We start from the raw sequence: 27,168 nt of genomic DNA, 5'->3' as shown, positions 1-27,168 counted from the left end.
GCCGGGTGGCTTGGGGAAGGGGCAGGGGCGCCGGGTCGGAGCCGGACTCCGGGAGGCGTGCGGCGGCGGGGAAGCTCCCGCTCGGGCGGCTGCGTGCGCGCGAGGGAGAGGGAGGCGGGGCGCTGGGCCGGGCCTGGCTGGCTGGCCGGCTGGGCCTTGGCCCAGGGGGGGGCGCTGTTTTTTTTTAAATTTAAACCAAATGAATTAAAAAAAAAAATACCAATTGAACTCCAAATTAAATAAAACAAATTTTCCCCGACTCCTAAAAATGAGTCGAACAAAATGAACTTTAAAAACGGCAAACATGCATAAATTTTTAAAATGCTCATTTTTTTTTGCCTAAGCAAAATAAATCTTCCAAAACCAAATCTTGATTTATTTATAATATCTTCATTTTTCCTAAATATTGGGAAAGTCATATTATTCCCTCTCTTAAATTTTTTTATAGGAAAAACCTTATGAAGATAATTAAATAAATCCAATGATCCTATTTTCAAAATTTGAGAAATCCCAAATATGAAAATAATGAAACTTCCAACTCTCTCCGAGGGTCCTTGAGTTGCGTGAAATTTTCTAGGATCGGAAAATGCGAGAAAAATATGATATGCATGATGATCTAATGTATAACATTCCAAATTGAAAATTTGGGATGTTACAAACCTACCCCCTTAAGATGAATCTCGCCCTCGAGATTCGGGTTGGCTAGAAAATAGGTGAGGGTGGTCCTTGAGCAAAACTTCCTCTCTTTCCCAGGTGGCTTCATCCTCAGTGTGGTGGCTCCACTGAACTTTACAAAATTTGATAACTTTGCTGCGGGTAACTCTGCTGGCATAATCGAGAATCTTAACAGGTTTTTCCTCATATGTCAAGTCATCCCTCAACTGAATTGCTTCTAGTGGCACTGTGTCTCTTAATGGTACCTCTGCTATCTCTGGGTGACATTTCTTCAACTGAGAAACATGGAATACATCATGAACTCCTGACAGTCCTTCTGGTAATTCCAACTTATAAGCGACTTCTCCCATACGTTGCAAAATCTCATACGGTCTACGAAACGGGGTGCTAACTTTCCTTTAACTCCAAAATGCTTAACTCCTCGAAGCGGGGATACTCTGAGATATACTCTGTCTCCAACTTCATACTCAATCGCTTTGCGCTTTGAATCGGCATAGCTCTTCTGTCTGGACTGGGCTACCTTGAGCCTGTCTCGAATCAACTTAACCTTCTGTTCAGACTCCTTAATCAAATCTGGTCCAAAGAATTGACGGTCTCCAACTTCGTTCCAGGACAACGGTGTCCTGCACCTTCTTCCATACAGAGCCTCGAAAGGTGCCATCTTCAAGCTGGTTTGGTAACTGTTGTTGTAGGAAAATTCTGCATACGGCAAATTATCATCCCAGCTAGATCCGTAATCTAGTGCACAAGCTCTCAGCATATCTTCCAAAATCTGATTGACTCTCTCAGTCTGTCCATCGGTCTGTGGGTGGAAAGCTGTACTGAATTCCAATCTAGTTCCCAATGTCTCGTGCAACTGGTTCCAAAATTTCGAGGTAAACTGGGCTCCTCTATCTGATACGATGCTCCTCGGAACTCCGTGTAGACACACAATTCTGGTCATGTATATCTTTGCCAACTTAGCACTGCTATAGGTAGTCTTGACTGGAATGAAATGAGCTACCTTTGTCAAACGGTCGACTATAACCCAAATCGAGTCATATCCTGAACGGGTCTTTGGCAAACCTGTGATGAAATCCATGCCTAGTTTATCCCACTTCCATTCGGGTATCGGCAACGGTTGTAACAATCCTGCTGGCTTCTGATGTTCTGCCTTTACTCTCTGACATACATCGCAAATAGCTACATACTCCGCAATATCCTTCTTCATTCCGGTCCACCAGAAAGTGTTCTTCAAATCCAAAAACATCTTGGTATTTCCTGGGTGAATCGAATAGGGTGAATCATGGGCTTCTTGTAAAATCAACTTCCTGATTTCTGGGTTATTGGGCACATAAACACAGTCTTCAAACCATAGGGTATCGTGTTCATCCTCACGAAATCCTTTAGCCTTTCCTTTGCCCATTTTCTCCTTTATAGAGGCAACTTCCTTATCTGCCTTTTGGGCTTCTCTGATTTTGTCCATCAGTGTCGACTGAATCTCCAATGTTGCTACATAGCCTCTCGGATATGTTTGGAAATAGTTCCGAAGGTTTTCTGCTAACTCCTTGGGTATTCCTCCCATCATTAGGGTATTGACGTGGCTCTTACGGCTCAATGCGTCTGCTACGACATTAGCTTTTCCGGGGTGATAATGCAATCTCATATCATAATCCTTGATAAGTTCTAACCATCTCCTTTGTCTGAGATTCAATTCCTTCTGTGTGAAGATGTACTTCAGACTCTTGTGATCCGTATATACTTCACAATGATTTCCAATGAGAAAATGTCTCCACGTCTTCAGGGCATGCACAACGGCTGCTAACTCCAAATCATGAGTGGCATAATTCAACTCATGGGGCTTAAGTTGTCGTGAAGCATACGAAACAACTCTTCCTTCCTGCATAAGCACTGCTCCAAGTCCTCGACGTGAAGCGTCGCAATACACCTCATAATCCTTAGTCTGATCTGGCAATATCAAAACTGGTGAGGTAACCAATCTTTTCTTCAACTCCTGAAAACTTGCCTCACAGTCCTCGGTCCATATGAATTTGTTATCCTTCTTCAACAATTCAGTCATAGGCTTAGCAATCCTTGAGAAATTCTCAATGAATCTTCGGTAGTATCCTGCGAGTCCAAGAAAACTCCGAATCTCTCCAACTGTCGTTGGTGCTTCCCAATTAGTTACGGTCTCAACCTTTGTGGGGTCAACTGCTATTCCTTCTCCGGATATAACGTGTCCGAGGAATCCAACTTCCTTCAACCAAAACTCACATTTGCTGAATTTGGCATATAACTGATGTTCCCTTAATTTCTCCAAAACCAAACGCAAATGTTCCTTATGCTCCTCTTCATTCTTTGAATAAACTAGGATGTCATCAATGAACACTACGACGAACTTATCCAAAAACTCCATAAACACTTTGTTCATCAGGTTCATAAAATAAGCTGGTGCGTTAGTCAATCCAAATGACATAACGGTATACTCGTATAGTCCATATCTCGTGGTAAATGCAGTCTTGGGTATGTCTTGCTCCCGAATCTTCAACTGATGGTACCCTGATCGCAAGTCGATCTTGGAAAACACTTTGGATCCTTGCAAACGATCAAACAGATCATTTATCATTGGTAGTGGGTACTTGTTCTTGATTGTTACCGCATTCAATTCACGATAATCAACAACCATTCTCAAAGATCCATCCTTCTTCTCCACTAACAAAACGGGTGATCCCCAAGGTGAAGAGCTTGGGCGTATATAACCTTTATCCAATAGCTCCTTAATCTGCTTCTTGATTTCTGCCAAATCTTGTGCTGGCATCCGGTACGGTCGCTTCGATATTGGGCCTGTACCAGGCAATAACTCAATCAAAAACTCAATGTCTCTATCCGGTGGCATGCCTGGTAATTCCTCAGGAAATACATCAGGAAAATCCTTTACCACTGGTACTTCCTCCTGCACAACTCCTGATAAGAAATTCACTTGTGTCCTGTTTGGCACATGCCGGGATACATACTTGATCCTTCTTCCTTCTGGTGTGGTAAGCAAAATTGTCTTACTGGCGCAATCGATGTTTCCTCCATACATCGACAGCCAATCCATACCAAGAATCACATCCAGACCTTGGGATTCCAGAATAATTAAATCCGTTGGGAATACATGCCTTCCTATACTCAATGGTACTTGAAAACATCCTTGTCTGGCCATGTATTCTGCTCCTGGCGAGCTTACTAGCATAGGTGTTTTAAGAATCCTAGTGGGCAGGCTATACTTTTCCACAAATCCCCTTGATATGTATGAATGCGATGCACCAGTATCAAAAAGAACGAGTGCAGTAAATGACTTAACCAAAAACTTACCGATTACTGCATCGGGCTGATCTTCAATCTCCTCCACATTAACGTGGTTCACCTGTCCCCTATTGAAAGGGTTGGGCTTCTTCCCCGAGCTCCCATTGCCATTTCCATTCTGGCCTTCTGGACAGTCATTTGCATAATGTCCGGTCTTCGAACACTTGAAACAGGTGACTTGACTCAGGTCTCTCTTGGTTGGGGTTGATGGGGTTGTTCGGTTCTGGCCGTTGCTTCCTCCATTCCCATTACCATTCTTGTGGCCATTATGGTTGTGCGAGCTACCTCCTCCATGGGTGTGCTGAAACTTAAATCCCGGTTTAGGGGTAAAACGGGGCTTCTGCTGGGCTCCAGAGTTATACTTCCCCTGTCCATACTTCCTCTTACGGTTCTCAATTTGCTGCTGCTTTCCTTCAATCATAAGGGCTTGGTCTACTAACTCCTGGTAGTTATTGAGATTTGCTACCATCAACTGCATGCTTAGTTCATCATTCAGTCCTTCCAGAAACTTCTCCTGCTTAGCTACATCCGTAGCAACGTCATCTGGGGCATAACGGGCTAGCTTACTAAACTCCTCCACATACTGGCCAACAATCCTTCCTACTTGGCGTAAGTTGCGAAACTCACGCTTCTTTATGGCCATAGCTCCTGCTGAAACATGGGCAGTGTGAAAAGCTTGCTGAAATTGATCCCATGTGACAGTGTCTACCGGGTAAGTGGCTGTGAAATTCTCCCACCATGCGGCTGCGGGTCCTTCAAGCTGATGTGCTGCAAACTTCACTCTTTCTCCATCTGTGCATCCTGCAGTGGTCAACTCCCTTCCTATCTTGCGGAGCCAATCATCTGCTACAATCGGCTCGGTGCTACTGGAGTATACCGGCGGATTTAGTCTAAGGAAACGAGTCAAATGATCCGCAGGTGGTGGGGGTGGGTTGTTGTTGTTGTTGCCCTGGTTCTGCACCAATGTTTGAATCAGGGTGTTCTGCTGCTGAATCAGTTGGGTGATCTCTGGCGGGAAAACGAATTCAGGGTCACGTCTCGGAGGCATCTGATGGGTTTAGAAAAGAAGAGAAATTTAGAATAGAATGAGGTCTAAGGGGAATCACTACCCAAATGCACATGAGCAATGCACACAAAATCACTCCATTCAATCAAACAAGGCTTACAACGATCTAACTATCGCAAGTGCGTGTACTATAATGTTTACATGGGGGGAATTCTACTAATATGTGGGAGACTTCTACTAATTTGAACCGGTGGAAGATTCCATGATGTCTGCTCCAGCTTCGTCTTCAAAATCGGGTTCACTTGGATCCGAATCGGTGTCGTCGATGTTGATGTAGCTGTCCGGACATGCGACGTACTTGTCGTCCTCCTGGGATGCTAACTTCTTCTTGAGTTCTTCAATCTCATACTTAAGATCGTTATTGTGTCTTGCTAGAGCTACGATCTCGTCCATGTAGTCCTTGCGTGTAGACTTTAGTTCTCCTCCTAGCTCGATGATCCTTGCCTTCGCATTCTTCAACTCTACCATATCATTGCACATCTGGTTCTCATGGCGTCGAATGTGCTGGTTTAACTCCTGGATAAAAGCTGCAATGGATCTATCCTTCTTGGTACTAACTATGTCCCATTTGTCATCTCGGCGTCCGCAATTCTGGTAGATAGTGTCCTTGAGGTCTTCTTGATAAACTTCTCCAATGCGTCCCATGGTGATATGAGATGCCATGCTCCTTCCCAGACTCCAGGTTGGTGCATTGAAAACACTATCTATAGGCTTGGTGATTGGGGCGAATGTCCTTCCTGGAATGTGAGCGTGAATCTTCCAGCGCTCCTCTTCAGGCAGAGTGGCGTTGAAAGTCCCGGTGAAACTTGGTAGTCCAATGTCCAGGTACTTGGTAACTTCCTTCAAGTGAAATCCAAATGGTGTGCCTTCATCCGGTTGGGTGTACTTAATCTTCACGTTCGTCATCCTAATAGAGTAGAAAAGATGAGGAGTTAGAAAATGAGAGGAGAGTAGTGATCTATGGCTTTAACTTAGTGGTCGTGTCCTATAGTCAGCGTGTGCTCTGATACCATCTCTGTAGCGACCTGACCCGAATGGATCACGTCTACTGTGCTACGGTGCCATCCCTGGATCAGTAATGCTGACACCACACAGTACATCGAGGTTTTATAGCAGAGTTGCAATCACACACTTATTACATCGATGGCTAAAAAAAAACTTATTACAATAATCATGGCTTAAGGCCATCTAATAACGATAACAGCGGAAGGCTTGGAAGATAAGTGAGTCCATCAACTCCATCGGCATCACTGAGTATAGAACCACGACCTAAACGCACCTCAATCGTCGTCTGAAAAGTCTGCAACATTAACGTTGCAGCCCGAAAACGGGTCAGCACATGGAATATGCTGGCAATGTAACACATAGAGGGTAATGAAACAATAAGCCTATACTACATGCATATTTGGCTGGTGGTAAGGCTCTATGGTTACAGTTTTTGCGAAAAGCCAATTTTTCCCTACATCAAAGGAATAATTTTGTTTAACTATCATGGTGGTTGTTAAACATTGAGAATGGTTGACAGCATCCTCAATCCCAATTAAAAGTACTCATTAAAAACCCAATAGCTTTTTATTAGAAGTAACATGTTGAGATTCACAATGATATTCAAGTACTAGATACTCAAAACGTCCATAACCGGGGACATGGCTAATCATGATTAGTTTGTTACTCTGCAGAGGTTTGCGCACTTTTTCCCACATGACTCGATCGCCTCCGCTTGGTTCTCGCACTACATGGTGTTTGAGAAACGAATGACCGAGACATAGTCTTTCAGAAGCACTAGCACCTTACATGTGGGGTAGACCGGTACACCTACATCCCCTACATCTGCTAGTCCACCCCGTAAGAGTTCGCACAACTTAGTCAACTATGCTAGAGCCCATAGTAGCATGTGGCTGCACACGGAAGTTTCCAGTTTGAAATATCTTATGATCCCTTTGAGCCTGGGTGGCGGTCCAAAAAAAACAGGCAAGTCCTGATAGACATCAGGTGCCTCAATCCACCCAGATGTGTGTTTAAGTTGCCACCTTAGATAAACCATTAAAATTATCAATCTCACATCTGTCATGGATATCACTCACCCAATCCACGTCTACTAGCATAGCATAGCATAATAAGCAAACGTAGAAGTAACTCCCAAGGTTTCATAAGTAACAGGTAATAGGTACTACCTCATCTACTTCCCAATCCCACAATTTAATTTAGATCCTAAACAATGCAAGTGTTTGAGGGTTTGATCTAATGCAATAAAACTGGGTAGTAGGAAAGATATGATCAAGTGTTACTTGCCTTGCTGATGATCCGCGAGTCCTAGGGATTCGAAGTAACAAACGGCGCAATCCGGGTAATCTATCGCAGACAAACAACAATCATACAATAAGTACTCATCTAATGCACAGGGAAATCTCGAATAAAAGATCTAACCAGAGAGTTCAACTTAAGAACCCTGGTTGCGAAAGAATCGAATCAAATAAGGCATCGAAAGTCGGAACTCGAGAGAGAACGACTCGGTTTAGAAATCTGAAATTAGGTCAAACTTTCACAGTAGCAAAACTGTGTGAAAGTTAGTTAGTCGGAACGGCGGTTTCGTTACGAAACTCCAGGCGTTTGGATCACCTGATTCCGATAAACGAGCAAGAAATAAAACAGATTTGAAAATTGGATCGGAAATCGAATCAGAGAAATAACGGATTAAATCCAAATAAAAGAAAAACGACGAGCGGTTTAAAATAACGGACGTTCGTTAACAGAACTAATCCAACGAACGCGTTCATTGAAACGAACGGTTCGGTGAACGTTCGTTAATTAAGAAAACCGAAAAATAAAACCAATCTAGTTTTTTTTTTAAATAAACCGGATCGATTTGTTAGGGGAAAACCGGATCGGGGCGCGGGGCAGTGGCTACCTCCGGTGGTCTTCGCCGGCGAGGCTCCGGCGGGGCTCCGGGGGGTGGCGGGAGGTCCGGCGGGGTCGGGAGGGGGCGGCGAGGGGCGGCGGGGGTTCCGGCGACGGCGGGAAACGGCGGCGGCGGCAGCTTCCTCGCGGCGGCGGCGGGCTCGGCTTAGGGAGGCGGGCGGCGGCAGGTGAGAGAGAGAGGGGGGCGGCGAGTATTTAAGAGGGGGGGGGGGGTCGCCGGGTGGCTTGGGGAAGGGGCAGGGGCGCCGGGTCGGAGCCGGACTCCGGGAGGCGTGCGGCGGCGGGGAAGCTCCCGCTCGGGCGGCTGCGTGCGCGCGAGGGAGAGGGAGGCGGGGCGCTGGGCCGGGCCTGGCTGGCTGGCCGGCTGGGCCTTGGCCCAGGGGGGGGCGCTGTTTTTTTTTACAATTTAAACCAAATGAATTAAAAAAAAAATACCAATTGAACTCCAAATTAAATAAAACAAATTTTCCCCGACTCCTAAAAATGAGTCGAACAAAATGAACTTTAAAAACGGCAAACATGCATAAATTTTTAAAATGCTCATTTTTTTTGCCTAAGCAAAATAAATCTTCCAAAACCAAATCTTGATTTATTTATAATATCTTCATTTTTCCTAAATATTGGGAAAGTCATATTATTCCCTCTCTTAAAATTTTTTATAGGAAAAACCTTATGAAGATAATTAAATAAATCCAATGATCCTATTTTCAAAATTTGAGAAATCCCAAATATGAAAATAATGAAACTTCCAACTCTCTCCGAGGGTCCTTGAGTTGCGTGAAATTTTCTAGGATCGGAAAATGCGAGAAAAATATGATATGCATGATGATCTAATGTATAATATTCCAAATTGAAAATTTGGGATGTTACACTTCTATGCCTTTACCATGCAATTGTGACCCTTGCTTGCATATACCCATGCTTCACCATTATGATACTCCTATGTGTATTTGCATGCTTGGTGGAGATCCTTGTTGCTATTGCCATGTTTATCATGTGCCCCATGCTATTGATGCTTGTTGTGTTGGGAGAGTCATGATGCCCATTGCTATTTACATATGGCTTCTCACCAATACATTGATGATATTTTTCTCATATCTTGCTTTCATGCTTGTGATATGTCATGTGCATTATTCATGCCCACTATTTGCACATATGACATGCTTGCCATGATTCCTTCTAGTATGTTGCATCTTCGCACTACTAGCATGCTTGACTTGATCACTATTATTGCTCCCTATGTTGCATCACCCATGTTCCAATATTACTTGCTTTCTTGGGTTGATGACATATATGCTCATGCCTCTCACATGAAATATCTTGATCATTATCTCTTGTGTCCATTAGTTTCCTCTTCATATCCACTTGTATTGAGTGCAACCATACTATGCTTATTGATCTTGGAGACTTTGACACCTTACTTGTGATGCATGCTTGTTTGATTGAGCCTATTGTACTTGATTGTTCTTGCATCATATGCCTCCATACTATGACACGCTCCCTTGTACTTTCTTATGATGAACATGATGCATACACTTGTTGGGTATCTTACCACTCGAATGATAGGTTTTGCATTTCCGCTAACCTCATTTGTTTTTCCAAGTGTTTGTCATGTTCTTTCATTTTGGAGGTTTCACAAGGCGATGCCGTTATGCGAGAACTTGGTCATGCGAAGGCATACACGATGTGCAACACCAACATTTGCGAGAATCTACTAAAGGTGAACTCCTTCCCTTTGAGCCATCCTCAAGTTTGCATATTGGATGGGTCACTCTTTCATTGCTGTTTCCTTCTTGTTGTCTACATGATACATCTCGCGACCGGAGGAGCGGCATTGGAGATTGGCTACATGGACCATCACATTGAGGAGCGCTCGCACTTATGGGATGCACCTTCAGTCTTCCACTCATGCCACGACATCGAGCATTGGTACATCAACACTCCTTTGACACATTGCACTCACACATCCATATTTGTTGATTGTGCTCATACATGTCATGCTCGATGGACATATCATACTCACCACAAGTTTGCACCCTATGCATGGATTGACTCACATTATGATTGCCTTGTTGCATCTTCTATTCCCATGTCATCCATGATATATGAGCTTGTTCACTTCCTTAGCAAATTTGTTGTGATCTTCCTTGATGGCATTTTCATACATCATGATCATATGGTCCTCCATCAATTGCATGATGACATTCACATATTGAGCATCCATTGCTATGTTCATGCTTTTGATGCACCATCCCATTATGCCATCATTTTGCATCGTGGTTGCATTGCTCATACTCATAACACAATTGTGTGCACAATGATTGCATTTGTTACCATGAATTCTTTGCATACCATTCTAGATCATCTTGATAAGCTTCATGCGCTTTCTCACGAACTATCTTGCCACACAGACTCATTCTTACATGATGGACACTTTGTGTGCGCTAACCATTGTATTTCCGAGTGTTGTTTGTGTTTGCTCCTTTTGCATGTATACCACTCCAGCGACACCTTGGAATACTTGGATTACGCCATGCATTCAACTTCGTCCAACTACAAGTCCGTCCACGACAACCGTTTCCATGGTGATGAGGATCACGATCCGAGGTCGGATCTTTCCCAAGGGGGGGGGGGGGAGATGATGCAGAGCATCCCACGTTCATCCCCATGTACACTCCGACTACTCTCCAAGCCCCAAGGATACATAAGACGAGGCCTCGACTATGCACCATTGCACACAAGGTGAATTCACTCCTCTTCGAACCGTCACTTTCCGCATGCAAGATATGGATGCTACCTTAAGCGCGAACCTTGTGCATACTTAGGTACACCCGAGGAGACCATGGAGAGACCAAGGACCAAGGCCAAGTGTGCGCGGGAGAAAAGGAAGAAGAAGGAAGAAGAGTCTGCTGCTACAACAGCCGGACATCCGGCCATGTCCCGGACATCCGGCCCTGCCCGGACATCGGGCCCAACCACCGAAAATCTGGCCTCCATCACAGAATGCATCTCGAGGCGACCCTAACAGCCCGGACATCCGGTCCCATGCCTCGGACATCCGGCTCCTCCTGAAGCCCCGGACATCCGGCCCTCCTCGTCGAAAATCTAGCCCCTGGTGTCCAGAGAGCAACCACAGGGCACCCAGGCTAGCCTGGATATCCTGCCTCCCCGCCCGGACATCCGGCCCGTTGCGAAGCCCCAGACATCCGGCCCCTAGCCGGGACATCCGGCGCCTGTCTGTCCATAGTGAACGGGCCAAGGGCCCATGTATCCCTCTCACTTACCCGTTCGAGGCTAAGACCTATATATACTCCCCCACCTCCTCCTAGTTAGGGTTAGCGTTGATTTAGCTCATTTGTGAGATAGAGCCTCGCTCATCCATCAGATCTCCTCCTCATGAGAGACCGCGGCCTCTTCGGAGAAGATCCACTTGGATTCAAGGCCCCTTTACGGGAAGATCCCCTCGTGGATTCAAGACCTCCTCTGGGAGATGAGCTACCGCCACTTGTATCGTTCGTTGTTGACTTTGGATCTCGTGTATCTCTTTGTGTTCGGTGATCTGGCACTCGTGTGATTGATTCCTTGTTGGTTGAGTGTTTTCTGTCGTTTCCCCCCGTGATTCTCTTTGTTTACTTCCGCTCATTCTTCGTGTCTCCCCGTAGGATCCACTCCAAACGTGAAAGATCGGCCCCTAGGGTTCCACCCTACATCAGTAAGGAAAATGTAGTTGTCGATGCACTTTCATGCATATGCACACTTGTCACTAAACTTGAGTTGAATGTTATTGGCTTTGAGCACATAAAAGACTTGTATGCTAATGATCCATCTTTTGAAACTCCTTATGCTAAATGTTTGACGCATACATCTTGGGAACAATATTACATCAAGGATGGTTATCTTATGAGAGCTAACAAACTATGCATTCCCGAGTCTTCTCTTCATTTGCTCCTTTTGCAAGAGGCTCATGGAGGCGGACTCATGGGACATTTCGGACGCAACAAGACATTCGCCACACTCTCCAAGAACTACTTTTGGCCCAAGATGTTCCGCGACGTCTCACGCTTCACCACCCATTGCTCTACATGTCGCAAAGCTAAGTCTAAAGCTCAAACCCATGGTCTTTACATGCCTCTTCCTATTCCTTATCATTCTTGGGAAGACATTAGCATGGATTTTGTACTTGGTTTTCCTAGAACTCAAAATGGCAAGGATTCCGTGTTTGTTGTTGTGGACCAATTTTCTAAGATGGCACATTTCATCCCTTGCAACAAGATAGATGATGCTTCACACGTTGCAAATCTCTTGTGTAGGGAAATCTTGCGTCTCCATGGAGTAAAAGACAATCATCTCCGACCGCGACGTCAAGTTCTTGAGTTACTTTTGGAAGACCCTATGCGCCAAACTCGGAATCAAGCTCTTGTTCTCATCCGCATACCATCCTCAAACCGACGGCCAAACGGAGGTGACGAACCGTACACTCTCCACTCTACTTCGTGTGTTGATCAAGAAGAACATCAAGGAGTGGGAGGAGTGTCTACCCATCGCCAAGTATGCCTACAACCGTGCAAGACATTCGACGACCGGCAAGTCCCCCTTCGAGGTCGTCTACGGCTTCAACCCGTTGTTCCCATTGGACATTCTACCTCTTCCTCTACAAGAGCGCACCAACCTCGATGCAAGCGCCCGTGCAAGCTACATCAAGAAGATGCATGAAGATACAAGGCACACCATCGAGCGCCAAGTACAACGACTCGTGACCAAGATCAACGTCAACAAGCATCCCATGATATTCAACATTGGAGACCTCGTGTGGCTACACCTTAGCAAGGACCGCTTCCCCAACGAAGGCAAGTCCATGCTTCTCCCTCGAGCCGACGGACCCTTCAAGGTGCTAGCACGCTACAACAACAATGCTTACAAGATCAATCTCCACGCGACAAGTACAACGTGAGCGACATCTTCAACGTCTCCGATCTCTCCCCGTACCATGGTGATGAGGATTTCGATCCGAGGTTGGATCTTTCCCAAGGGGGGGGGGGAGATGGTGCGGAGCATCCTTCGGTTATCCCCATGGACCTTCCATCGTCTCACCAAGCACCAAGAGGACCCATGACTAGAGCACGTGCTAGAGCTCTCGAGACCGAGGTGACTTCTCTCCTTAATGATATCTCATATGACCCTCTCGAGACATGGCTACTACCTCAATCTGGAATGTTGTGCATGATTAGGTACCAAGAGGACCCTCCCGAGGATGCACATGAAGATGGTCAAGACCCCAAGTCCATGGAAGAAGAGAACGAATGGAAGAAGGCAAGAACAACCTCCAAGCACCGGACATCCGGCCAGGACCCCGGACATCCGCCCCCTGGAGATCCACAAGGCCAGGCATCTGCAGAAGAAGCTACAGGGACCGGACATCCGGCGTCCAGCGCGGACATCCGGCCCCCACCGGAAATCGCCTAAATCCCGGACATCCGGCACTGGCGTCCAGGGAGCACAGAAGCTTGCCCCGATAGCCCGGACATCCGGCGTTCGCCCCAGACTTCCTGCGCCTCCCGAAGCCGCGGATATCCGGCCCCTCCGAGCGGACATCTGGCATCACCCAACCAGTGAACAGAAGAGTCAACTCCACTGGCCCGGACATTCGGCCCCTCCAGCCCGGACATTCGGCACCTCGTGAGCGCCCGGACATCCGGCCCGTCGCCCGGACATCCGGCGCCCTCTGCCTGCGCGCAGCTCCTTTGGGCCGTGACCCATGTACCCCTTTGCCCTTTGACTATATATACTCCCTCATCCCGTACGTTTTAGGGTTAGCGATGGTTTAGCTCATATTTTGGGTGAGAGCCTTGCTCATCCACTTGGTTACTTCTCCTCGGATCTCACGACCTCTTCGGAGAAGATCCCCCAAGCGGATTCAAGACCCCTTCAAGGGAAGACAATCAAGACCTCCTCACGGAGAAGAACGGCTACCTTTGTATCTTTCCTTTGTTGATTTTGAATCTTGTGCTACCTCATGTGTTTGGTGATCTAGCCCTTGTGTGATCGATACTTGTTGGTTGAGAGATTCTCTCGTTCCTCCCCGTGTTTTCCCCTTTGTGTTTTCCGCGTGTTCTTCGTGTTTCCCCGTAGGATCCACTCCAAATGTGAAAGATCAGCCCCTAGGGTTCCGCCCTACATCACGCACTCAGCAATGGGTAGACACTCCTCCCACTCCTTGATGTTCTTCTTGATCAATACGCAAAGTAGAGTGGAGAGCGTACGGTTTGTCACCTCCATTTGGCCGTCGGTTTGAGGATGGTATGCGGATGAGAACAAGAGCTTGATTCCGAGCTTGGCGTATAGCGTCTTCCAAAAGTAACTCAAGAACTTGACGTCATGGTCGGAGACGATTGTCTTTGGTACTCCATGTACTCGCAAGATTTCCCTACAAAAGAGATTGGCAACATGTGAAGCATTGTCTATCTTGTTGCAAGGAATGAAATGTGCCATCTTAGAAAATCGGTCCACAACAACAAACACGGAATCCTTGCCATTTTGAGTTCTAGGCAACCCAAGTACAAAATCCATGCTAATGTCTTCCAAGGTTGATAAGGAATAGGAAGAGGCATGTAAAGACCATGGGATTGAGATTTAGACTTAGCTTTGCGACATGTAGAGCATCGGTTGGTGAAGCGTGAGACGTCGCGGAACATCTTGGGCCAAAAGTAGTTCTTGGAGAGCGTTGTGAATGTCTTGTCGCATCCAAAGTGTCCCATGAGTCCGCCTCCGTGAGCCTCTTGCGAAAGGAGCAAACGAAGAGAAGACTCGGGAATGCAATGTTTGTAAGCTCTCATAAGATAATCATCCTTTATGTAATATTGTTCCCAAGATGTATGTGTCAAACATTTAGCATAAGGATTAGCAAAGGAAGGATCATTCGCATACAAGTCTTTTATGTGCTCAAAGCCAATAACATTCAACTCGAGTTTAGTGACAAGCGTGCATATGCGTGAAAGTGCATCCGCAACTAAATTTTCCTTACCCTTAATGTACTTGATCACATAGGGGAAAGATTCAATGAATTCACTCCATCTGGCATGACACTTGTTTAACTAAGTTTTGCCTTTTAAGTACTTAAGCATTTCATGATCGGTATGGATGACAAACTCATGAGGTCTAACGTAATGTTCCCAAATATGTAGCACACGCACTAAAGCATACAATTCTTTGTCATATATGGGATAGTTAAGTTGAGCACCGGTGAGTTTTTCACTAAAATATGCAATGGCTCGTTTTTCTTGCATCAAAACTCCGCCAATTCCGGTACCACTTGCATCACAATGAACTTCAAAAGTTTTGTCAAAGTTGGGCAAAGCGAGAACTGGAGCATGAGTAAGCAAGGACTTGAGGTCATCAAAAGCGGTGGATTGCAAGGATCCCCAAACAAAAGGAGCATTCTTCTTACTCAAGGCATGCAAAGGAGCAGCAATAGTGCTAAAATCTTTCACAAAGTGACGATAAAAACCCGCAAGGCCAAGAAAGCTACGCACTTGTTGCAAATTGGTGGGTTGGGGCCTAGTTTTAATTGCTTCAATTTCAGATTCATAAACATGGACACCCTTGGAAGAGACAACAAAACCAAAGAAAACGAGCTTGTCAACACCAAACGTGCACTTTTTCATGTCGGCATGAAGATGTTCCTTGCGTAGCGTTTGCAAAACAGCCCTAACATGCTTTAGATGCTCTTTCATGGATTTGCTAAAAACAAGAATGTCAAAGCACAAAATGCATAAGACGCATGAAAGTTCCGGGAGCTTCCGGTAAACCCATAGGCATAACCAACCACTCGTACAAGCCAAATTTGGTTTTGAAAGCGGTTTAGCACTCATCACCTTCTTGTATGCGGATTTGATAATAGCCACTTTGATGAGGACATCAATACCATTGTTACACCCACAGCCCCTGCTGCTATACATATTGGACCAATTACTAGAGCTCGCACACGCCAATTAAATTACCAGGTACTTTTGTTTCTTGGTAATGATTCTAATGTTCATGCGAATATGATGCTGCCAAAATTGGATACATTTGTTTTGCTTACAAATGAAGGGCCTAGCTTGGAGAACGATGAACATTGGAGCAAGAACAAGCATGGAGATGATGGCATGCGCAAGGGGAACAAGAACGGAGTTACAAGTGATGATTCCAGGACTTTGAAGTCACCATAATGGGTGCATGAAGTCTTGGACGAAATATTCAAGATGCCACTTCTTAAATTTCGTCCCGAGGCTATTCTAGGTGCTGCGTCACCTTATTATTGGGACAGGCCCATGTAATTTCGAAATACATAAGTATATGCTATTTTTAGAGTCCTTATGTGTGGGGAAACAAGAGATAGGGTTGATTTCGGACCCCTCCACCAAGGGCCACGAAATTCCCCCCTCTTCCTCCATATATACAGCCCTTAGGGCACCGCTTAGACTTTGGGTTTTGTTTAGATTAAAAGTTCGTCATAGCTGCAACTTCGCATACTTCGTTTGTGTTCAACGACCAGACAAAGGCGTCACAGAACCCCACCTTGACCAATAAAGCTTTCATCTTATATTCGCAATATCCAGATTGCAATCTCAGTTTCTTGCTTGTTCTTTGTTTGCTCGCAGGAAATAGACCCTCGTGGTCAGGTTGATCGTACTCCGGCATGGTCAATAACCTCTCAGAGTTGGTTTAGCGATTGCTAAGGCGCGACGTCCTCGCACGTTCGTAGTCGGATCGTCAAAGTCGACTTCCACCAAAGCAATATCCATCATCTCATCGAAAGACGGGACACCTTTGCCTGTATCAAGTGATATCAGATTTCCAAGTTGCTCGGTAAGATTTTACAGTTTTTTGTAGTTTAGATCAAAGTATGTTCATCATATCCGAACCAATCTCAGCCTTTGCATAATCTTTTTAGGGTTTTGCTTTGTTGAATTTGCGGTTGCATCGTCGTGTCTAGTTGCTGGTCTTAGCGTCTAGTCTTTTAGAGTTTCGAGTTCTTGTCATAAGTTGTCACGCCGCCACTGCACCATCATCATTACCCCTGCCACCTACCACCACTGCTCCGAATCTGTATCCATATACCACCACCAATCCGTATCCATATACCACCACCGATCCATATTCATATATTACCACCGCTACAACCACCGCTGCCCTATTCCACCACCAATCCGAGTTCCTTGCATATTAGGTTTGTTTTCGAGATCCATCTAATTTCTGATTCGTGTTTCCTTGCCTGAGTAGGTTTCGGAAAAAAAACCACACTTAACATTTTTTTTCCAAAAACGCACTTAACAAAAAAATTTCGGTCTATCCTAATTTTAGGTGTTTCTAAGTGTATTGAGACAGTCGCCGTTATAGAAAGTTTTTTGACCCGTTTCCAGTTTTTGGGTCCAGGCAGTTGAAAAAAAAATTGGTCGAAAAAATTTCGTGCCTATCCTGTTATCTTGACTTGGGAAGAGTTTTGAGACACTCGCCATTATAGTGATTTTTCGAGAAAAGGAGCGCAAAAAAAAGAGCGCAAAAAAAGAGTGAATTTTTTTCCAGAGTGTGATTCTCCCTTGTTTACGTGCAGCGCCGTGATTTTGTTAGTTTTCTAGGCTCGCGTCTCTAGCACGGTCTAGCCTAGGACCAGCACAGTACCATCATTAAGCGTTTATTCAACTTTGCATCTCTGAATTGATTATTGCTGATCCTTTTTGCTACCATATTATAAGCCTTCCTAGCTCCACATACATCTACGTCGTGTGTTTGACTCTCCCTGGTAATCGATCTATCCAAGCTTTGAGAGTTTTGACTACAACAGTTGCCGATCACCGCCTGCTGCGGGGTAAGAACCGGTAAGAATTTGAGTTTTGCTTGATGGATTTGTGACACCCACCACCACCAATTGTTAGTAGTCTGTAGGATCATATTCTTGTGTGTTTCTGTTGCTGCTAACCATGCCAGGATCACAAGCCGACGAGATTGACTGGGAGAACTTAATGAACAAAGAGCTTCATGATAAGTTTCAACAAATGATGACTGAACAAGTGCAAGATGTGCTGAACAATTTTGAAGAGGCCATGGAGAAGATCACTGGCCTTGAGAAGACGTTCGAAACAAAGCTCAATAACAGATTTAATGAACTGCTTGCGCGTCTTCCACCGGCTGCACCTGCCGCACCTCTGCAACAACAACAACAACTACCTCCACGTCGCGAAACAGCCCTCCGCCGAGCGAGCCGTGTCCTTGTTCAGCCTGGCCAAATTGTTGGTGCTGCTGTTGATACTTCTGTGGCTCCTGCTGCTGATGTGGAGGATGATTATGCAGGAGATTACGAGGATGAGGTTGATCAAAATCAGAACTACATGCAACCACCAGCACCATAACCACCAGGTCGTCCACATGCAAATAATCACAATGGTAGGGCTCTCCCTCAGGTACGAGATCATGACCATCTTCCTAAACTGAAACTAAATATTCCACCATTTGAAGGTAGATATGTTCCTGATATATATCTTACTTGGGAGTTAGAAACTGAACAACGATTTACATGTTTACAATATCCTAAGGAGAGATGTGTTCCTGCTGCTGTTTGTGCTTTCACTAGCTTTGTGATGTAGGGTGGAACCCTATGTGGACGATCTTTCACATTTCGAGTGGATCCTATGGGGAAACACGAAGAATGCGCGGAAGAACTCGAGGAAATCACGGGGAGGAACGAGGGAAAACACTCAACCAACAAGGAATCGGTCACACAAGTGCTATATCAAAGAACACAAAGAGATACACGAGATCCAAAGTCAACAAAGGTAAGGATACAAAGGTAACCGATCTTCTCCGTGAGGAGGTCTTGAATCCACAAGGGGATCTTCCCACGAGGGGGTCTTGAATCCGATAGGATCTTCTCCGAGGAGGCCGCGGTCTCTCACGAGGAGGAGATCCGATGGATGAGCGAAGCTCTATCTCTAATGATAGAGGCAAAGGTGTCCCGTCTTTCGATGAGATGATGGATTTCGCTTTGGTGGGAGTCGACTTTGATGATCCGACTACAAAGGTGCGAGGACGTCGCGCCTTAGCAATCGCTAAACCAACTCCGAGAGGTTATTGACCACGCCGGAGCACGATCAGCCTGACCATGAGGGTCTGTTTCCTGCGAGCAAATGAAGAACAAGCAAGAAACTGAGATTGCAATCTGGATATTGCAAATATAAGATGAAAGCTTTATTGATCAAGGTGGGGTTCTGTGACGCCTTTGTCTGGTCGTTGAACACAAACGAAGTACGCGAAGTTGCAGCTATGGCGAACTTTAATCTAAACAAAACCCAAAGTCTAAACGGTGCCCTAAGGGCTGTATATATGGAGGAAGAGGGGGGGGGGATTTCGTGGCCCTTGGTGGAGGGGTCCGAAATCAACCCTATCTCTTGTCTCCCCACACATACGGACTCTAAAAATAGCCTATACTTATGTATTTCGAAATTACATGGGCCTGGCCCAATAATAAGGTGACGCAGCACCTAGAATAGCCTCGGGACGAAATTTATGAAGTGGCATCTTGTATATTTCGTCCAAGGCTTCATGCACCCATTATGGTGGCTTCAAAGTCCTGAAATCACCACTTGTAACTCCGTTCTTGTTCCCCTTGCGCATGCCATCATCTCCATGCTTGTTCTTGCTCCAATGTTCATCCTTCTCCAAGCTAGGCCCTTCATTTGTAAGCAAAACAAATGTATCCAATTTAGGCAGCATCATATTCTCATGAACATTAGAATCATTACCAAGAAACGAAAGTACCTGGTAATTTAGTTGGCGTGCACGAGCTCTAGTAATTGGTCCAGTATGTATAGCAGTAGGGGCTGTGGGTGTATCAATGGTATTGATGTCCTCATCATCCTCCCCTTCTTGAAATGAAGTCGTCCTCGACGGAAGATCATCTTCCTCACCCAAATAAGGCTTCAAATCTGCAATGTTAAAAGTGGGACTAACCCCAAAATCTGCAGGCAGCTCAAGTTTATATGCATTATCATTTATTTTCTCTAACACCTTAAAGGGACCATCAGCACGTGGCATTAGCTTTGATTTGCGCAAATCAGGAAATCTATCCTTACGCGAATGTAACCAAACAAGTCTCCAGGTGCAAACACAACATGTTTTCTACCCTTGTCTCCAACAAGTTTATATTTAGCATTCATACGCTCAATGTTTTCCTTAGTTAACTCATGCATTTTTAAAATCATTTCAGCACGTAGTTTAGCATCAAAATTAACCTTCTCCGAAGATGGAAGAGGCAACAAATCAATAGGTGCACGAGGTAGGAAACCATACACAACTTCAAAAGGGCACATCTTAGTAGTAGAATGCAATGAACGATTATAAGCAAATTCAATATGAGGCAAGCATTCCTCCCACATTTTCTTATTATTCTTCAAAACAGTTGTAAGCATAGTAGACAAAGTTCTATTGACTACTTCAGTTTGTCCATCAGTTTGGGGGTGACAAGTAGTACTAAAAAGCAGTTTAGTCCCCAACTTAGCCCATAAACATCTCCAAAAGTGGCTAAGAAATTTAGTATCACGATCTGAAACAATAGTATTTGGCACACCATGCAAGCGAATAATTTCACGAAAGAACAAATCAGCAACATTAACAGCATCATCGCTTTTATGACATGGTATAAAGTGTGCCATTTTCGAGAATCTATCCACGACAACAAATATGCTATCCCTCCCCTTCTTTGTTCGAGGTAAACCTAAAACAAAGTCCATAGATATATCCTCCCAAGGAACACTAGGTACAGGCAAAGGCATATATAAACCATGAGGATTGAGTCGTGACTTAGCTTTTTGACATGTAGTGCAGCGAGCAATAAAACGCTCAACATCCCGTCTCATCTTTGGCCAAAAGAAATGTGTAGCAAGTACGTCCTCCGTCTTCTTCACGCCAAAGTGTCCCATTAATCCTCCTCCATGCGCCTCCTGCAACAACAAAAGACGAACGGAGCTAGCTGGAATGCATAGCTTGTTAGCACGAAACACAAATCCATCGTTAACGACAAACTTGTTCCACATTCTTCCTTCTTTACAATTCTGCATTACATCTTTAAAATCAGCATCATGCACATATTGATCTTTGATGGTCTCCAAACCAAATATTTTGAAGTCAAGTTGTGAAAGCATAGTATAGCGACGAGACAATGCATCAGCAATAACATTTTCTTTTCCCTTCTTGTGTTTAATGACATAAGGGAAAGTCTCAATGAATTCAACCCATTTAGCATGTCTACGATTCAGTTTAGCTTGACTTTTAATATGTTTCAAAGATTCATGATCAGAATGTATAACAAATTCTTTGGGCCATAAATAATGTTGCCATGTTTCTAAAGTCCGAACAAGAGCATATAATTCTTTATCATAAGTAGAATAATTCAGACTAGGCCCACTCAATTTTTCAGAAAAGTATGCAACAGGTTTGCCATCTTGTAATAACACACCTCCTAATCCAATTCCACTAGCATCACATTCAAGCTCAAAAGTCTTATTAAAATCAGGAAGTTGGAGTAAAGGAGCATGTGTCAACTTATCTTTCAATACCGTGAATGCTTCTTCCTGTGCGGTACCCCAAAGAAAAGGCACATATTTCTTTGTAAGCTCATTGAGAGGTGCAGCAATGGTGCTGAAATCTCTCACAAAACGCCTATAGAATCCAGCGAGGCCAAGAAAACTCCTCACTTGTGTGACCGTTTTGGGCTGCGGCCAACTCTCAATAGCTTCAATCTTGGCTTTATCAACTTCAATTCCCTGTGGAGTAACAACATAGCCAAGAAAAGATACTCGGTCGGTGCAAAAGGTGCACTTCCCAAGGTTACCAAACAAACGTGCATCACGTAGAGCAATAAAAACAGCACGTAAATGTTCCAAATGTTCTTCCAAAGATCTGCTATAAATCAATATGTCATCAAAGTAAACTACCACAAATCGTCCAATGAAAGCACGTAAAACTTCGTTCATTAATCTCATGAAAGTACTAGGTGCATTAGTTAACCCAAAATGCATGACTAACCACTCATATGATCCAAACTTAGTTTTAAATGATGTTTTCCATTCATCTCCCAATTTCATACGAATTTGATGGTATCCACTACGCAAATCAACTTTGGAGAATATTGTAGAGCCACTCAATTCATCAAGCATATCACCTAACCTAGGAATAGGATGACGATAACGAATAGTAATATTATTAATGCCTCTACAATCAACACACATACTTGATGTACCATCCTTTTTCGGCACTAGAATAATAGGAACAACACAAGGACTAAGGGATTCACGTATATAACCTTTGTCAAGAAGCTCTTGTACTTGACGCATAATCTATTTCGTCTCCTCTCGATTGGTACGGTATGGCACACGGTTTGGCAGTGAAGCACCGGGTATTAAGTCAATCTGATGCTCAATCCCTCGAATAGGCGGTAATCCCGGTGGCACGTCTTGTGGAAAGACGTCAGCGAACTCCTGCAAAATGTTAGTGACAGCAGGAGGCAAAGAGGAAGGCACGTCCTCGAATGAAAATAATGCCTCTTTGCACACAAAAGCATAGCAAACAGATTTGCTGAAAGCTAGCTCATCAATATCAGATTTGGTGGCAAACAAACATGCACTTTTCAATTTAATTTCAGAAGCAACACTAGATGGTTTATTATTAGGCTTCATTTGTTGCTCAAATTCTTTTGCCACAATCTGATTTTCACTCTTATTCTTCTCCTGTTTTGCTTTATTAGCTCTATTAATATCATCTTTCAAAATGGAATCAGGAGTCATAGGAAGCAAAGTAATATTTTTATCCTTATGAACAAGAGTATACTGATTGTTTCTACCATGGTGTACAGAATTTTTATCAAATTGCCATGGTCTACCAAGTAATAAGGAACATGCTTGCATAGGTACCACATCACAATCAACATAATCAGCATATGTAGAGATACTAAAATGCACACGAACAGTACGTGTTACCTTAACCTTGCCGCTGTTGTTGAACCATTGGATGTAGTAAGGATGTGGATGTGGTCTTGTGGTGAGAGAAAGCTTCTCCACCATCTCCATGCTAGCCAAGTTGTTGCAGCTCCCTCCGTCTATGATGACGCGCACAGAACGTTCCTTCACAACTCCCTTGGTATGGAACAAATTGTGCCTCTGATTTTGCTCAGCTTGTGTGACCTGCACACTCAAAACACGTTGAGCAACTAAACATTCATACCTGTCAGCGTCTTCAGGAGCCATGTATTGCGTCTCATGATCAGAATCATCTCCACCATGTTCTTCACGTGTAATAAGAGCCAAAGTCTCCTCATCATAGTAACTAGCGGACTCATACCCACCATCCTCAGTAGCAATCATCACACGCTGAGATTTGCATTCTCGCGCATAATGACCTCTTCCTTTACAACGACGACAAATAATATCACTTGTGTGCCCTGTTGATGCCATGGAAGAAGAAGAGCTCTGTGTAGGTCCGGTAGGTGCGCTCTTGGGAGATAGTGGTGGTTGGGCCTGCTTTCTTGTATCACGGCTAGAGGTGGCACCTGATGGAGGTGCTGGTGTAGTGGAAGTAGAAGATGCACGCGGTGTCCATGAGGAAGGTCGACCTGCAAAAAAGTGATGTAGGGTGGAACCTTAAGTGGACGATCTTTCACATTTGGAGTGGATCCTACGGGGAATCACGAAGAACACGCGGAAGCACAAAGGGGAAACACAGGGGAAAACGAGAGAGAGTCTCACTAAACCGACATAGAATCAATTACACGAGTGCTAGATCACCGACAACATAGAGTGACAAATGATCCACAATCAACCAAGGTAAGGATACAAAGGAACAGTTCTTCTCCGTACGGAGGTCTTGATGGTCTTCACTAGAAAGGGGTCTTGAATCCGCTTGGGGGATCTTCTCCGAAGAGGTCCTGAGCTCCGAGGAGAAGTAGCCAAGTGGATGAGCAAGGCTCTCACACAAAATATGAGCTAAACCTATGCTACCCATACCAGGAGGTGGGGGCATCCTATTTATAGTCTTAGTGCAAATGGAAGTCAAAGTGAAGGGATACAAGGGCTCCAGCCCGAGGGTGCGGTCACTCAGGTGTCGGTCGTCCGGAAGGCGTCGGACGTCCGGAGGCTCGGGACGGTCCGGACGTCCGGTCGGGCTCGGGCGTCCGTAGAATCAGTTCTGTCGTGGTCATGTCGGTTGTCCGGAGGGGGTCGGTCGTCCGGAGCTTCGTGACGGTCCGGACATCCAGAAGTCGTCGGTCGTTCGTAGATTTGGTTCGGGCGTGCATCGGTCGGACGTCCGGAGGTCTCGGTCATCCGTATGTTCGGTTCGGGTGCCCAGCTGTCGGACGTCCGGAGGGCGTTGGTCGTCCGTGGCCTGGGAGTCGTCGGATGTCTGGCTTGGTCGGTCGTCCGATGCCTGTAGTTGATCCTTGCAAGTAGTTGATCCTTGGCTCACCTCCATGTACCTGATTACACATAGAGTCTTCGAATGAGGTAGTAGCCATGTCTCGTGAGTAGGAAGAGGGAGTTCGGAGAGGAGCGAGTTCACCTTATCTTTGATAGCCTTAGCTCGGGCTCGTGTCATGGGTCCAAGTGGTGTTGAGGGAGATGTAGGCACGTCATTGGGATGAGCGAGGGATGCTCCGCATCATCTCCCCCCCCCTTGGGAGAGATCCGACCTCGGATCAAAAGGTGCATCTTCATGGAAAGGTGCGACGTCCTTGACGTTGAAGATGTCGCTCACATTGTACTTGCCTTGTGGTAGGTCGATTTTGTAGGCATTGTCGTTGTAGCATGCTAGAACCTTGAAAGGTCCATCAGCGCGAGGGAGAAGCTTGGACTTGCGTTCGTTGGGGAAGCGGTCCTTGCGAAGGTGTAGCCACACTAGATCACCAATGTTGAATGCCAGGGGTTGCTTGTTGATGTTGAGCTTGGTCGCGAGGCGTTGTACTTGGCGCTCGATGGTGTGCCTTGTATCTTCATGCATCTTCTTGATGTAGCTTGCACGAGCACTTGCGTCGAGGTTGGTTCGCTCTTGTAGAGGAAGAGGTAGAATGTCCAATGGGGACAACGGGTTGAAGCCGTAGACGACCTCGAAGGGGGACTTGCCGGTCGTGGAATATCTTGCACGGTTGTAGGCGTACTCGGCGATGGGTAGACACGCCTCCCACTCCTTGATGTTCTTCTTGATCAACACGCGAAGTAGAGTGGAGAGTGTACGGTTCGTCACCTCCGTTTGGCCGTCGGTTTGAGGATGGTATGCCGAAGAGAACAATAGCTTGATTCCGAGCTTGGCGCATAGGGTCTTCCAAAAGTAACTCAAGAACTTGACGTCGCGGTCCGAGACAATCGTCTTTGGCACTCCATGAAGTCGCAAGATTTCCCTACAAAAGAGATTGGCAATATGTGAAGCATCGTCTATCTTGTTGCAAGGAATGAAATGTGCCATCTTAGAAAATCGGTCCACAACAACAAAGACGGAATCCTTGCCATTTTGAGTTCTAGGCAAACCAAGTACAAAATCCATGCTAATGTCTTCCCAAGGTTGATAAGGAATAGGAAGGGGCATGTAAAGACCATGGGATTGAGCTTTTGACTTAGCTTTGCGACATGTAGAGCAACGGTTGGTGAAGCGTGAGACATCACGGAAACATCTTGGGCCAAAAGTAGTTCTTGGAGAGCGTGGCGAAAGTCTTGTCGCGTCCAAAGTGTCCCATTAGTCCGCCTCCATGAGCCTCTTGCAAAAGTAGCAAACGAAGAGAAGACTCGGGAATGCAAAGTTTGTTAGCTCTCATAAGATAATCATCCTTTATGTAGTATCGTTCCCAAGATGTGTGTGTCAAACACTTAGCATAAGGAGTAGCAAAAGAAGGATCATGCTCATACAAGTCTTTTATATGCTCAAAACCAATAACATTCAACTCAAGTTGAGTGACAAGAGTGCATATGCGTGAAAGTGCATCCGCAACAACATTTTCTTTACCCTTAATGTACTTGATGACATATGGGAAAGATTCAATAAATACACTCCATTTGGCATGACGCTTGTTCAACTTAGTTTGGCCTTTTAAGTACTTAAGCGTTTCATGATCGGTATGGATGACAAATTCATGAGGTCTAAGGTAATGTTCCCAAACATGTAGCACACGCACTAAAGCATACAATTCTTTGTCATAGATGGGATAATTAAGTTGAGCACCGGAGAGTTTTTCACTAAAATAAGCAATGGCTCGTTTTTCTTGCATCAAAACTCCGCCAATTCCGGTACCACTTGCATCACAATGAACCTCAAAAGTTTTGTCAAAATTGGGCAAAGCAAGAATCGGAGCATGAGTAAGCAAAGACTTGAGCTCATCAAAAGCGGTGGATTGCAAAGATCCCCAAACAAAAGGTGCATTCTTCTTACTCGAACCATGTAAAGGAGCGGCAATTGTGCTAAAGTTTTTCACAAAGCGGCGATAAAATCCTGCAAGGCCAAGAAAACTACGCACTTGTTGCAAATTGGTGGGTTGGGGCCAAGTTTTAATTGCCTTCAATCTTAGTTTCATCAACATGGACACCCTTGGAAGAGACAACAAAACCCAAGAAAACCACTTTGTCAACGCCAAAAGTGCATTTTTTCAAGTTCGCATAAAGGCTTTCCTTGCGGAGGGTTTGCAACACAGATTTAACATGATTAATGTGCTCTTTCATGGTTTTGCTAAACACAAGGATATCATCAAAGTAAACCACAACGAAGACTCCAATGTAAGGTCTAAGCACATGATGCATAAGACGCACGAAAGTTCCGGGTGCTTCCGACAAACCCATATGCATCACTAACCACTCATATAAGCCAAATTTTCTTTTGAAAGTGGTTTTCCATTCATCACCTTCTTGAATGCGGATTTGATAATAGCCACTTTTAAGATCAATTTTTGAGAAAAAGTTGGCTCCACTAAGTTCATCAAGCATATCATCTAAGCGAGGAATGGGATGCCTATATCGAACGGTAATGGCATTTATGGGTCTACAATCGGAACACAAGCGGAAACTTCCATCGGGTTTAGGCACAAGTATGACGGGAACGGCACATGGGCTTAAGCTTTCACGTACATGACCGTTGTCGATGAGTTGTTGTACTTGCCGTTGAATCTCCTTGGTTTC

This window comes from Triticum aestivum, chromosome 4B (assembly GCF_018294505.1).
Source record: "Triticum aestivum cultivar Chinese Spring chromosome 4B, IWGSC CS RefSeq v2.1, whole genome shotgun sequence".
In the NCBI taxonomy this organism is placed as follows: Eukaryota; Viridiplantae; Streptophyta; class Magnoliopsida; order Poales; family Poaceae; genus Triticum; species Triticum aestivum.
The sequence above is the reverse complement of the archived record's forward strand: the minus strand, read 5'-3'. Positions refer to the sequence as shown.